The sequence below is a fragment of the Nicotiana tomentosiformis genome, chromosome 8 (genome assembly GCF_000390325.3).
Source record: "Nicotiana tomentosiformis chromosome 8, ASM39032v3, whole genome shotgun sequence".
Classification (NCBI taxonomy): Eukaryota; Viridiplantae; Streptophyta; class Magnoliopsida; order Solanales; family Solanaceae; genus Nicotiana; species Nicotiana tomentosiformis.
Window position 1 is genome coordinate 133682784 of NC_090819.1, and position 15288 is coordinate 133698071.

Genomic DNA, 15288 nt, shown 5'->3' on the forward strand with positions numbered 1-15288 from the left:
GTACGACCACTTCCATCGGGATACCTTTCATGTCTGTATGGGACCTCGCAAAACAATTGGCGTTATATTTAAAAAATTCAATAAAGCCAGATCTGAGCTGAGGATGCAGTCCGGTCCCCAAGTGGAATTTCCATTCCAAGAACTTTTTAAACAATGCAACTTGTTCTAGAACTTCCACTGTGGATGCATCCGTCTCTTCTGGTACCTGGAAATACGTCGGAATCTGATAAGATTTCGACGCTTATTCCCCCTGGCTAACTTCATTCAATTCAGGAGCGGGCGCCGGTTCCTGTAGTTGCCATGTCGCGTACTCCTTCCCTTATCTGTTTGATTCCTTTGGGCAGTGGGAATTTCAGCAACTGGTGCTACGTGGATTGTACAACCCTCATCTCGTGCAACCATGGTCTTCCCAGAATAATATTATATCCCATATCACCATCCACCACTTCAAAAAGAGTTGTCTTCATCACTCTTTCGATGATGATTTCGGTGAGTTGGCTTGCTCCAATACCCTCCAACAACAACAACATGCCCAGTAAAATCCCAATCGTGGGGTCTGGGGATGGTAGAGTGTACGCAGACATTACCACTACAGAAGAGACAATAATGTCATAAAAGAAACAAAACAAAAGGTATGTAACAACAAAAGAAGCCAGAAAGGTAATAACAACATCATAAGAGACAACAAATAAGTGAAAGGGCAATAATACAAAACTATGCAAAACAACAAAATAATGTGAACACAACATAGACTTCTAACAGACCTAGACAAAACTCTATCAGACTACCTGTTACAAAAAGGAAATAACTCTTGACTAACCCCTAGCCTACAGCCTTAATGCTCGACCTCCATACGTTCCTATCAAGAACCATGTCCTCATAAATATGAAGCCGCGCCATGTCCTGCCTGATCACCTCGCCACAATACTTCTTAGATCGCCCTTTACCTCTTCTCGTACCTGCGAAAGCCAACCGCTCACACCTACAAACCCGGGCATCTATGCTTCTCCTCCACACGTGCCTGAACCACCTGAACCTCGCTTCCTGCATCTTGTCATCCATGGGAGCAATGCCCACCCTCTACCAAATATCTTCATTATCTTATCTAGTTAAGTTTGCCCATATATCCATCTCAACATCCTCATTTCGGCAACTTTCATCTTCTGGATATGTGAATTCTTCACTAGCCAACACTCGACCCCATACAACATAGCCGGTCTAACCACCGCTCTATAGAACTTATCTTTGAGTTTCGGTGGCACCTTCTTGTCACATAAGACTCCATACGCTAACCATCATTTCATCCACCCTACCCTAATACGATGCGTGACATCCTTGTCAATTTCCCCATCTCCCTGGATAATTGACCCTAGGTACTTGAAACTTTCTCTCTTGGGGATGACTTGTGAGTCGACCCTCAATACCATGTCTGCTTCCCCTGTCATGCTGCTGAACATACACTCCAGATATTCCGTCTTAGTCCTACTCAACTTGAAACCTTTGGACTCCAGGCCAGCCTCCAAAACTCTAGTCTCTCATTAACACCGCCTCGTATCTCATCAATTAGAACTACATCTTTAGTGAATAATATACAACATGGCACCTCCCTTTGAATATGGTGTGTTAGAGCATCCATCACAGGGAAAATAAAAATGGGCTAAGCGCAGATCCTTAGTTCAACCCCATAACCACCAGAAAAAGCTCCGAGTCACCTCCCGCATTCCTGACTCGAGTCTTAGCTCCATCATACATATCCTTTATCGATCTAATGTATGCTTCAATACCCTCCATTGTATGATATTGGCTGAACATATTGGATCTGCTAGAACGCATTTGATTTTAAAATCTAGTACATTTAATGATATTACCAATGCATCATTGTGCGATTGAAACAATTTGTCTGTATCCTCATCCGTGAAAGTGTTGTCATCTTCAGCGACTTCCAGGAATCTCTTCCTATGGGTTATTGATATCTTCATCTTTTTTGATGTCGAGAAGGTGACCCTGTTGATCGCGTTCCCCCGATGATCATGTTAATCATCTGGCGCGGCGGATCTTCTCCTACTTTCGAGGGTTCCGCGTTATCATGGTTGCGACCGTAGTTGTTCTTGGCCCGGTCACTTAAGAATTCTCTGAGATGCCCATTCTTCAATAGTGTCACCACTTCTTCCTCTATATGTCGGCAGTTCCCAGTCCGATGGCCATATGTCTCGTGGTACTCGCACTACAAGTTGGGATCTCTCTACCTGGGATCGAACCTCATCGGCTTCGGGAACCGTGTTTCTTTGATGTTTCTCATAGCTGATACTAACACCACTACACTGATGTTGAAATTATATTCTGACCGCCTGGGGTGGGAAGGATCATGCATACCCGATGCTTGTTTGTCCAACAATGATCTGTTGTTTCGACTGTAATCAGTTCTTTTATCGATAACAAACCTATCTATCGATCAAAAACCTCTGTCGCATCATTCATCCCATTTGTAGGGGAGAAAAAGCCCCTCGAAGACCGTCTATTTATGTCGAAATCTTCTTTTGATTTTTCTTTATTATTCTTCCGTCCTTTTGCCGAAGACGGAAAGCCAACCTAATCATTTTTTATCCTTAATCCTAGACTCGTAATAATTGTGTACATTCACCCAAGTCATCACTTAGAACTCAAGCAAGCTTTCCTTTAGTTTCCAGGAAGCGTCTGAACTTCAAGGATTCAGACCCTTGGTGAATGCTTCAGCCGCCCATTCATCCGGAACACCCGGGAGAAACATCCTCTACATTTGGAACCGGGTGACGAACTCACGTGGCAACTCCGATTCTCCTTGTGAAATTCTAAACATGTTGGCCTTTCGGACCTACACCTTTCTGTCCCCGGCATGGGCCTTAATAAAAGAGTCTACGAGAATCTCAAAGGAATCTATGGAATGCTTGGGTAACAACGAATACCAAGTGAAGGCTCCCCTTGTGATAGTCTCACCGAATATTTTCAGCAAAACATATTCGATCTCTTGTGGAGCTAAATTGTTCCCCTTCACCGTCGTTGTATAGGTGGTAATATGCTCCTGTGGGTCTGAGGTTCCATCATACTTTGGCACGTCGGGCATTTTAAAACGCTTCGGGATTAATTGTGGATCCGCGCTTGGTTTGTACGGCAACTAAGTATACTTCTTTGAGTCTTGCCCTTTCAGCACCGGTGGTTCGCCTGGGATTTGGTCCATGCGGGCATTCACTTCCCTCATAAACCGTAATAGTTCGCTCTTGAAGGGACCGTTCTCATTGTTGGGGAGGTATCCGCTCCCCCCAGCCCCACTGGAGCCAACCTCGCCCCTAGGGGTGTTGTTATTGACCCTCTGCATTGAATGATTCGCGGGAGCATCGGGAGGAACTAGACCTCATCCATTCACACTATTGGAAGCCCCTGACAACGCCTACTTCAACTCATTCATAACATTATCTTACTGCGTGAGATGACCTAGAATGGCCGTCTGCTGCTCTTGCAGGACCCTTACCGCTTCAACAACTTGCTCCTCTTTAGCATCATCGAGAGTGGCCTCCCAACATGTCGTGAGGACCTCTTGTCGTGGACCGGCGTTGTATCATTTTCCTCATTGCAGGTGTCACCGACTGAATCCTCGTGATGAGGCTGATCTCCTTAGGCCTCAAGATTGTGTGTGTTATTAACACTGTTATCTGCCATTTTTGTTATTTTTGCTAGGACAAATAATCAAAACACATTAGTAAAAGAGGCAAGGATCAACTTAATTACACGGTTGTCTAGGCCCCACGTTGGACGCCAAACCGTTTACCCGTAAAAAAGGTACAGTTGAATTTATACGTGGTTTCTAGATAAGTAAATTAATTTGATCCTGAAATAATAAAATAATTGAAGTAATACGCAATACTTAGCCTTAAAGTGAAGATAAAATAGCAAAATCAGTAATTCTGGGAGCAGGGTTGCTAGGCACAACAACAATGAAATCAAGGAGTAAGAAGATAAAATTGTACAATGAAATCGTGTCCTTTACAATGATAACAAAGCTCACTATTTATAGCTGCACCTAAGGAACAAGGTCCTAGGATCATACCCTTCTTTAACGTCAATTATGAGGATCATTGAAGAAGGTGTAACGGTCAGCATAAATGATAATTTTTCTGTAATGGGTTGTGGAATATTCTCCATTAAATGCTATCTGGAGGAGGGTATTTATTGCATCTTTACGAGTGTCATCCTTTCCGGTGACAAATGGGACAGTTACCTTCAGTTTTAACTGTCCCCCGCGTTAGGCTCCACGTGTCACTCTCTTAAGCGGCCACTTAGCATAGCATATTTTACCATATGCAGTGTATTAATTTGTTAAGAATATAAAATCACTTACTACATGATTTGTGGTGTGGTGTGGCGTGATTTCGTGTCATGATGTTTAGTCGTTAGAAATTATTTCTTCGATGCCGTAATATATTTGGGACATTATGTATGCTGCCGTGGTAGATTTGGAGCATTGTGTATGATGTCGTGGACTCGTCGAGGTATTTGGTTAATTTCCTTCATTGCCGCTATGACAAGTCCTTAGTATAGATTATGTTGAGATAATTAGTGTTGTTGATGAATATTTGTTTGGAACTTATTGAGTATTATATGATGATATAATTTTTGTGTATATTATATTTGTGCTCATTATGTGTTTGTATTTTCTAACACTTGTTCCAGGAGTATTTAAACTGGCAGATCGGGGATCTTACTAGTTATATTTAGGTATAACTTACTCCTTAATTACTTGCATGTTCATGCAAATACTGTTGCTGATGATAAAGCTAACAGTTCACGACGAACCTAAAATCGATTCAATTGTTGAGATGACCCACCCATAGAGTCTTTATTTATTTATATTTATTTCAAATTGGGATTTGTGCACATAACTCTAAGCCTTTATGTAGTTCTTTAGATGCTTTATGGTCCAATGTGAGAGTTGGGCAAGAGTTTTAAATATGTAATTCGATATATTAATCATTCATAATTAATTATTGATATGTTTGGACATGTATTTAAATTATTAAATAATATAAATTATTGGTTAATGTATGAAAATTTGATTCGTCTGACGGATGATATGTGTTGGGTGTTAGTCACGTCTAGGGGTAGTTTGGGACATGACAATTCCGCTTGATTTATGATTGAAAATTGACGCACATATACCATTGTTAACAATTATTGATAATGTTTTAGCCAAAAATTAGGCTTAGCAACTGTAGCTTAATCAAATTGGTATGGATAGATAAATTCTCCAAACTCAGTGAATATATAAGAGATCTTGTTGTTTTCGTGGAGTTTTTATGAGATCTTGGGTATCCCGTCCCCTTGTTTCTGGTTCATTAAAATTTAATATACAAAGCATCTTACACTACAACAACAAGACCCAGTGTATTCTCATAAGTGGGGTCTGGGGAGGGTGAGATATGTGCAACCTTACCCCTACCCTAGACGGGCAGGGCGAGACAAAGCATCTTAAACTGCTTATACTAATTTTATATTTTTGGGATGAACTTCCATGGGCATGGATCTTGACCGAATCATTTATTATATTTGGGATAGAGTTCCCTGGGCTGGATTGGCCTTGTACAGTACTGTGTGACTGAGTGTTAGTTACTGTGTATATATATATATATGGGATTGATCTTCTCTAGCTGGATTGGCCATATACAGTACTGAATGATTGAGTACTCTGAGAGTGTGAGTACATGAGTTCATCACTGTACTGCATTGCATTAGACATGCATACTTGATATGTAGGCATAGAGAAGTATTTTTTTTCCTCATGCCATCTGATAATGAAATTTCTTATATGCCGTTAAAGGTTTTGAGAAAAATCATAGATTTCAGACTTACTCATATTTTCAGTGATTTTCGACAAATGATTTGAGTTTTACTATTATGCTTGAAAAGAAAATATTTATTTTCCGGAATTGTATACGAGCTGAGCATTTTATTATTGAGTTATTACTTGTGTTGCTTTAAATTGTATTGTTATGTGATGTTATCAATTATTGGTGTGGACTATGACCTTGGTACAAGCTCATCACTACTTTCAACCTAAGGTTAGGTTTGTTACTTATTGAGTACATAGAGTCGGTTGTACTCATACTACACTTTTACACCTTGCGTGCAGATTTTGGATGTTGATACTGCTGGACATGGCGGGAGCTAGTATTGAAGATGTACCTACGATCCAGTCATAGCCGTCTCTTGTTCTAGGTAGGTTTAGAATTTTTTTTAATTTGTTCATGTATATTTTAAACTGATGACGAATTTATATTTCACACCAGTTTTGTAAATTCTAATCTTAGAAACTCATGATTTTTACTAACAGTTCTTGGGAAGTGTATTAGAGTTAGTTAAATATTAATTGAATCAGATTGTTGTTATTTGGCTTACCTAGCGGGTGAGGTTAGGTGCTATCACGGCTAGTTGGATTTTGAGTCGTGACACATCATTTCCCTCATTGCGGGTGTCAGTGACTGAATCCTCATGATGAGGCTGATCTCCTTGGGCCTCAAGATTATGTGTGCTATTAACACCGTTATCTGCCATTTTCTATGATTTTTGTTAAGACAAATAATCAAAACACGTTAGTAAAAGAGGCAAGGATCAACTTAATTACACAGCTATTTAGGCCCCACGTTGGGCGCCAAACTGTTTACCTGTAAAAAATGTACAGTTGAATTTATACGTGGTTTCTAGACAAGTAAATAAATTTGATCCTGAAATAATAAAATAATTGAAGAAATACGCAATACTTAGACTCGTCGGGGTGTTTGGTTAATGTCCTTCACTACCGCTTATGACAAGTCCTTAGTATAGATTATTTTGAGATATATCGTGTTGTTGTTGAGTATTTGTTTGGAACTTATTGAGTATTATATGGTGATATAATTTTTGTGTATATTATATTTGTGCTCATTATGTGTGTGTATTTTCTAACGTTTGTTCCACGAGTATTTAAAGTGGCAGTTCGAGGATCTTACTAGTTATATTTACATATAACTCACTCATTACTTGCATGTTCATGAAAATACTATTGCTGACTATAAAGCTAGCAGTTGACGACGAACCTATAATTGATTCAATTGTTGAGATGATCCACCGATAGAGTCTTTATTTATTTATATTTATTTCAATTGGGAATTGTGTATGTAACTCTGAGCCTTTATGTAATTCTTTAGATGCATTATTATCTAGTGTGAGAATTGGGCAAGAGTTTTAAATATGTATTTCGAGATATTAATCGTTCATAATTAATTATCGGCATGTTTGGACACTTATTTAAATTATTAAATAATGTGAATTAATGGTTAATGTATGAAAATCTGATTCGCCTGGAGGATAATGTGTGCTGGGTATCAGTCACGTCTAGGGGGCAGTTTGGTACATGACAATTCCTCTTGATTTATGATTGAAAATTGAGGCACATATACCATTGTTAACAATTATTAACAATGTTTTAGGCAAAAAATAGGCTTAGCAGCTGTAGCTTAATCAAACTGGTACGGATAGACAAATTCTCCAAAATGGACGAATATACAAGAGATCTTGGGGGTTTTCGTGGAGTTTTTAAGAGATCTTGGATATCTCACCCCCTTGTTTCTAGTTCATTAATATTTAATAGACAAAACATCTTACACTACAACAACAACGACGCAGTGTATTCTCACAAGTGGGGTATAAGGAGGGTAAAATATACGCAACCTTACCCCTACCCTGGATGGGAAGGGCGAGACAAAGCATCTTAAACTAGTAATAATAATTTGCATCATCATAAAATGTAATCTCACCATGAAAGACTCACCTGAAACATCAATTCGAAGTCTAAACAATTTGAGTAGTTTTTTTTAAGTGGGTGTGATTGGAGTTCTTTGGAAACACCTAGACAAAGTTATATACAATGTTGAAGGAGATTAAAGGTGATTTGGACTGCTTTTGAGACAAAATTCAGAGGTGGCATCGACTTGGAAAACGTGCAACGATAATGTATATCACATATGTATATCATATATATACACACATATTTTCATGGATATCACAAATTTATATTATATATAGGAGATATAAGGATGTACATGGAAGATATACACATGCATGTATATAGGGTATATACACAATTATATATACACCGCATTTCAGCTCGTCTTTTTTGAGCTTTTCCAGCTCGAAATTCCGTCTAGCAGCTCTTTAAATCAACCCACAAGTGTTTTAAAATCAACGTCCCACTCTTCGAATGAGCTTTAGTTTTAGTACAAGCTTCACACAAGTGTTATCAATAAAAAATTTGAACATAAACTTCAAATTATAAGATCTTAGAGCTTCAAGCTTGATCGATAGTTGTGGGTTTCAAAATCTTCTCCTAATTCAGTGAATTCAATGAATTTGTGATGGTGTTTTAGTGAATGAAGGTGGAGGAAGTGTTAAAAATGGCATTGACGAGGTGGTACTATTACGTGGTAAAGGAATGCTGATAGAAAAAATAAAAAATATAGAAATAAATACAGGAGATGTAAATATGGATGAAAAACCTAGTACATCAAGTGTAAAAAATTCAAAAGGATTATACCCAAATTATTATACAGCTAATTATGAACAACATGATAGAAGTAATACACTATGGGATAGCAGACTAAATAGAAAATGGACACCAAAACCAATATCAGAACAATATAATTTTTTAGATTTGGATTGCGTAGCAGATATAAATAAAACAATCCAACTATGGATAGGATATGTATCTAAACAATTGGTAGATAATAAAATAGGAATGGCAGAAACACCTGGATATATAGAAAGAACACTCATAGGAACAGTAAAATTATGGTTACACAATTTAACAAGGGAAAGTATAGATACCTTAAGAAGCAATAAAAAATTTAATGGTGAAATAGCAACAACAAATATAGAAATATTATATAAATATGAAATAGCCATAAGAAACGAATTTAGTAGCATGACTACAGAAATTGAAGAACAAAACAAGGAAAAACAAATAAATAGAAATCTAATAACAAAATTAGCAATATGTAATATGTGCTATATAGACGAATATACTTGTGCATTTAGAGAATATTATTATAAAGGAACATATAATACAGAAGAAAGCAAAGAAATAAGAAAATTATATTTCACAAAATTACCAGAACCTTTTAATTCTAAAATAATAAAAGAATGGAATGAAGCAGGATTAACAGATACTTTAGGAGCTAGAATAAAATTTCTACAACAATGGTTTGTACAATTATGTGAAAAATATAAAGAAGAAACAAAAATGTAAAAAATATTAATAAAAAACTTAAGATGTTGTAAAAACAAAATAGCACCACAATTTGGATGTACAGATAAATATAATAAATATAATAAAAAATGGAAAATAAAGAAATATAATAAATATAAATCAAAATATAAAAATAAAAAACCAAGAAAAAGATATTATGTAAAAAATTACCAGAATAAAAGATCATTTAGACCAAAAAATAAACTAACAGAATGTACTTGCTATAACTGTGGAAAATTAGGACATATAGCTAAAGACTGTAAAGCACCTAGAAACCCAAAGAAAAAGCATATAACCGAAATCATAATTGATGATGAAGAATATATGCAGATGAAATATATAGATTATGAACTAGATAGTGAAGATAGTATATATGAAATATCAGATATAGAAGATGAAATAGAAAATGAAATAACTAAGGAAGATGATGAAATCTAATGACTGAAAAAGAAATAGAAGTAATAACACGAGAAGAATATAAAGATGAAGAATCCTCAGAACAAAAAATTATATTTGATAATAGTATATTTGAACAAATAAAAGAAAAAGAATTAGACCTCAGTGTAGAAAAAATATTTGAAGTACCTACAATAAAAAATTGGTTTAAAAGACAAAAAGAAGAATACTATGTGGTTAGCCAAAAAGAACATATAATTGACTGTAAATATACAAAAGGAAAAACTAAAATATCAATAATAAACAAAAGAATAATAAACAAAGAAATACAAGATATAAAAGCAAAAAACCCAATTAAATATGTACACCTAGGAGGAACTGAAATACTGATAAAAGCATGTTTTAGGGAAAGAATAGATACCCCTATAGAAATATATTTGGCAGATGATAGAATAATACAACCTATAGAAAAAAGCATAATAAGTGCAATAAAAGGAAATGTCATATATCAAAAATTTAAATTCATAATAAGTGCCAATTATTCAATAGCAATAAACGACAAGAACATAGATAAATCATTAGTACTATACTGAAAAATGTCAGGAATAGAATTAACACCTGGAAGTAAAATATTTACAGCTAGATGTAAAAATTTATACGTCCTAACAACAAAACATAAAATAGCAGCAAGAAATAAAATTAATAAAATAAAAATAGAAAATCCGTTTGAAAGAATAGTTACAGTTATTGACAATAATGAATATAGCTATAAAGAAATTGACATGGAAGAAGATTTAGAAATAGTAAAAGAAAGATTAAGTACATCAAGTATACCAAACCAATTAACCTATGAAACACCAACATCATCAAGAATAAGTACATCAAGAAGAGAATATATAATCCCACAAAATTTAATAAGAACCACTACATATCACTACTATATAACTGGAATCATGGAACAGAGAAAATATCAAATATTAATAAATACATGACAAGAAGAAAACTATATCACAAGAGAATTAGTAATAGAAACTGAAATAATAACTACTGAACAATTATGCCCTGAATTACCTAAAGAATTAATAATAAATGAAGAAATAACAGAAAAAGAAGTAATTATTGGAGGAATGCCTTTAACAATACAATTCAAAATATGTCAAGAAAATGAAAACGAAAATATTACACTAGGAATAAGATGGTTAGAAAAGGTAAAACCATATAGTCTAGGAGATAAGCAATTAACCATAACATACAAAGATAAGAAAATAATAATAAAAAGAACAGAAGAATGAAAATATATATACTCGCAAAAATCATAGTAGAAGGATATTATAATAGATACTATACACCAATGATAGATACAGGAGCAGAAGCTAATATATGTAAATATAATTGTTTACCAACAGATAAATGGAAAAAATTAAAAACACCTATGGTAGTAACAGGATTTAATAATGAAGGTAGTATGATTAACTACAAAGCCAAGAATGTAAAAATACAAATATGGGATAAAATATTAACTATAGAAGAAATATATAACACTGAATTCACTACAAAAGATATGCTACTAGGAATGCCATTTTTAGATAAACTATACCCACATATAATAACAAAAATACACTGGTGGTTTACCACACCATGTAAAAATAAAGTAGGAGCAAAAAGAGTAAAAAATAAACAACGAAAAACTACAGAATGGATACGAGGAAATGAAAAAATCACACAAAAATTAGAAAATATAAGTAAAAATACAACTACTCAATTAGAAATTATTATATTTACAATAGACAAAGTAAAAATAATCCAGAATGAATTAGAAAAATTATATAATGATAACCCTCTAAAAGGATGGAATAAACATAAGACAAAAATAAAAATAGAACTAATAGAAGAAAATAGTATAATAACACAAAAACCCTTAAAATATAACTTTGATGACTTAACAGAATTTAAAATGCATATAAAAGAATTATTAGATAACAAGTATATACAAGAAAGTAATAGTAAACATACAAGTCCAGCATTTATAGTAAATAAACATAGTGAACAAAAAAGAGGAAAAAGTAGAATGGTTATAGATTACCGAAATTTAAATGCAAAAACTAAAACATATAATTACCCAATACCTAACAAGATATTAAAAATAAGACAAATCCAAGGATATAATTACTTTAGTAAATTTGACTGTAAATCAGGATTTTACCATCTAAAACTAGAAGATGAATCTAAAATTCTAACAGCATTTACATTACCACAAGGATTTTATGAATGGAATATTTTACCATTTGGATATAAAAATGCACCAGGAAGATACCAACATTTTATGGATAATTATTTTAACCAACTAGAAAATTGTATAGTATATATAGATGATATATTACTATATTCAAGAATACAGAGATGAACATATAAGATTATTAGAAAAATTCATACATATTGTAGAAAACTCTGGTATAAGCTTAAGCAAAACTAAAGCAGAAATTATGAAGAATCAGATAGAATTTTTAGGAATACAAATAGATAAAAATGGAATAAAAATGCAAACACATATAGTACAAAAAATAATCAATCTTGATGAAAACATAGATACAAAAAAGAAATTACAATCATTTTTAGGATTAGTAAACCAAGTAAGAGAATATATACCTAAATTAGCAGAAAACCTAAAACCTTTACAGAAAAAACTAAAAAAGGATGTAGAATATGGGTTCGATGAAAAAGATAAGGAACAAATAAGGAAGATCAAAACATTGTGTAAGAAACTACCAAAATTATATTTCCCAGATGAAAATAAGAAATTTACTTATATTGTAGAAACAGATTCGAGTAATCATAGTTATGGAGGAGTTCTTAAATATAAATATGATAAAGAAAAGATATAACATCATTGCAGGTATTATTCAGGATCTTATACGGAACCACAAGAAAAATGGGAGATAAATAGAAAAGAATTATTTGCATTATATAAATGTTTATTAACATTTGAACCATATATAGTTTACAACAGATTTATTGAAAGAACAGACAATACTCAAGTAAAATGGTGGATAACTAGAAAAGTACAAGACTCGGTTACAACAAAAGAAATACGCAGACTGGTATTAAATATATTAAACTTTACATTTACAATTGAAATAATCACTACTAACAAGAATGTTGTTGCAGATTACTTGTCAAGACAAAGATACCCAAATTGAACCAGATAATACAATGGAAAATCTACTCTTAGCCATGACTACACTTTGTAAGAAAGTGGAAAGTATGGATGAAGAGATACAGATAATAAAGAAAACAGCTAGTAGTCAGCAGCATGACTCAAAAAATGCGGAGATAAGACGATCGGAAGTCTCTAAAATTCCAGAGCTAGAAGGTGACGTTGAGAAACACCTAAAAACTTATAACAGTTTGTTAAATACAGTTGCAGGAAGCAGCACAGCTAGCAGTTCATCTGCAAAGAAGAAGGAAAAAATTAAACCTAGATACACAAATATAAATATGAACAATTTATTTTCAAAACCATTCATACAGAAAAATACCCAGAACGAAATATTCCTACCACCACAGATAAATATCTACAAAGAAAGTCTGAACCAAGCCAAAAAGACATACAACCATATAACCCGTACATATATAGACAACATACACAAAATACAAAACTTTTTAAACAAAAACCCAAGATCCCAAATTATCCAAAATCCAAATGAAGATTATATTACCCATTATCTAATAGGATACAATAAATTGATAGCACTACCAAATACAAATGCAAAACTAATAGCCACTTGTTACAATTATGGATTACTAGATACAGTATATACACAGACAGGACAGAAGATAGCTACCATACCAGAATTATACAGAGCATTTATGCAATACAAGAGGATAACTAAAGGGACATTGTTCTATATAAGATTTTATTCAGCTACAGCAGAGATATTATATGAAGAGATAAAGACTATCATACAAGTTATCAAGATCGGACTTACAAGAGAAATGCTCGTACCAGAAAAAATAGAAGAACAATAAGAGATAGAAAAAATAAATATTCCAGACTTTTATGCAAATAAAAGGATTATTGGAATATCCACTATACTAAATGAGCTAGCAAACAACTACTTAAATCAGAATGCTATTTGGAGTTATTATTCAAGAGAGCAAACAATGATATATTCAAATTGCAGAGAAATAAGAGAAGCAGATATGGAAGAATTAAGACAATGGGTCTTAAGTCTTTTAAAGCCAGAACAACCTACAACCACAAGAGCTATAAAGACGAAATTTATATCTCCAGAATTATTAACAAGATATTGCAAACTAATCAGTCACAAATACCCAGACCACATATGCTCGAAATGCAAAGGAGAAGATAACATTGTTCCAGACGTACAACTGGAATAATCGAGAAGAAGATTACTGAAGAAGAAGACGACAAACTAGACGACAAAAGATATGGCAGACAAGATAAAGTAAAAGAATTATTACATTCTTTCCTTTTCTTTTCTTTTCTTTAATGTAAAGTCGTAAAGTAAATAGTCTTTTACTTTATAAATAGTAAGAGTCAGTCTCATGAATAGTAAAGGTCGTTCATGAATAGTAAGAGACAAGAGTCAGTTTCATGAACAGTAAAGGTCGTTCATGAATAGTAAGAGTCAAGAGTCAGTTTCATGAACAGTAAAGGTCGTTCATGAACAGTCACTTTTGTAATCTTTAAATAGCCTTTCAACTATCAATAAAAAACAGGCTGCAACTTAGCATCCAAATCTCTCTCTTCTCTCCTCTCTTCTCTCTAATATACTCAAAGATAAAAATACAGGAAAACTATAAATCAGAAAGCTATGGACCAACAAGGAGATAATCAACAAGGAGTTATCGAGAACCTACAAAAACAGGTATGTCATATTATAACTATGAGTAGCTAGACTAGTATATTCCTGATAATCTCTTACATGTAGATTATAATTATCCATCATATAATAGTACTGTTATAGAAATCATCTTAAGAAAGTTTGCCATGAAAATATGCTAAGAGTAGGTAAGGCCAGACTATGCATCCTAAAGTTGAAACCGGTAGGCAGAGAAGCCGTTTAGGGGAGTAAACAAAGTTGAAGCGCCGTTAGGGTAACTGATTGAAGCAGAAAATCATGGTAGTGACCAGAAAAGATGATTAAAATAACTTATTATAATATGATGAATAAAGATAATAGACATAGAGATTAAAGGGAATATGTTTAGCAAATCATATGATAAAATGAACACTTATTTAATAGATGATGATCTTAATTATAAAACACTTATACTGTATATACTAAGAAATATCGATAGTGATGTAAGAAGAATAATCTACGAGAAATTACTTAAAGCTGAAATAACAGAACTAATGAATCAAAACTGGACAGAATTAATTATACCAGAAAAAGACTTATATGAATTAGATCTATATTTTGATAACACATAATGAATCATACATATCTACAATATTGGCAACAAACTACAGATAATATAAATTTACTAACAAATCTAGTAAAAATAATATAGAAGAATACCAAAGAACCCAAGATATAGAATATATAGAATATATATTA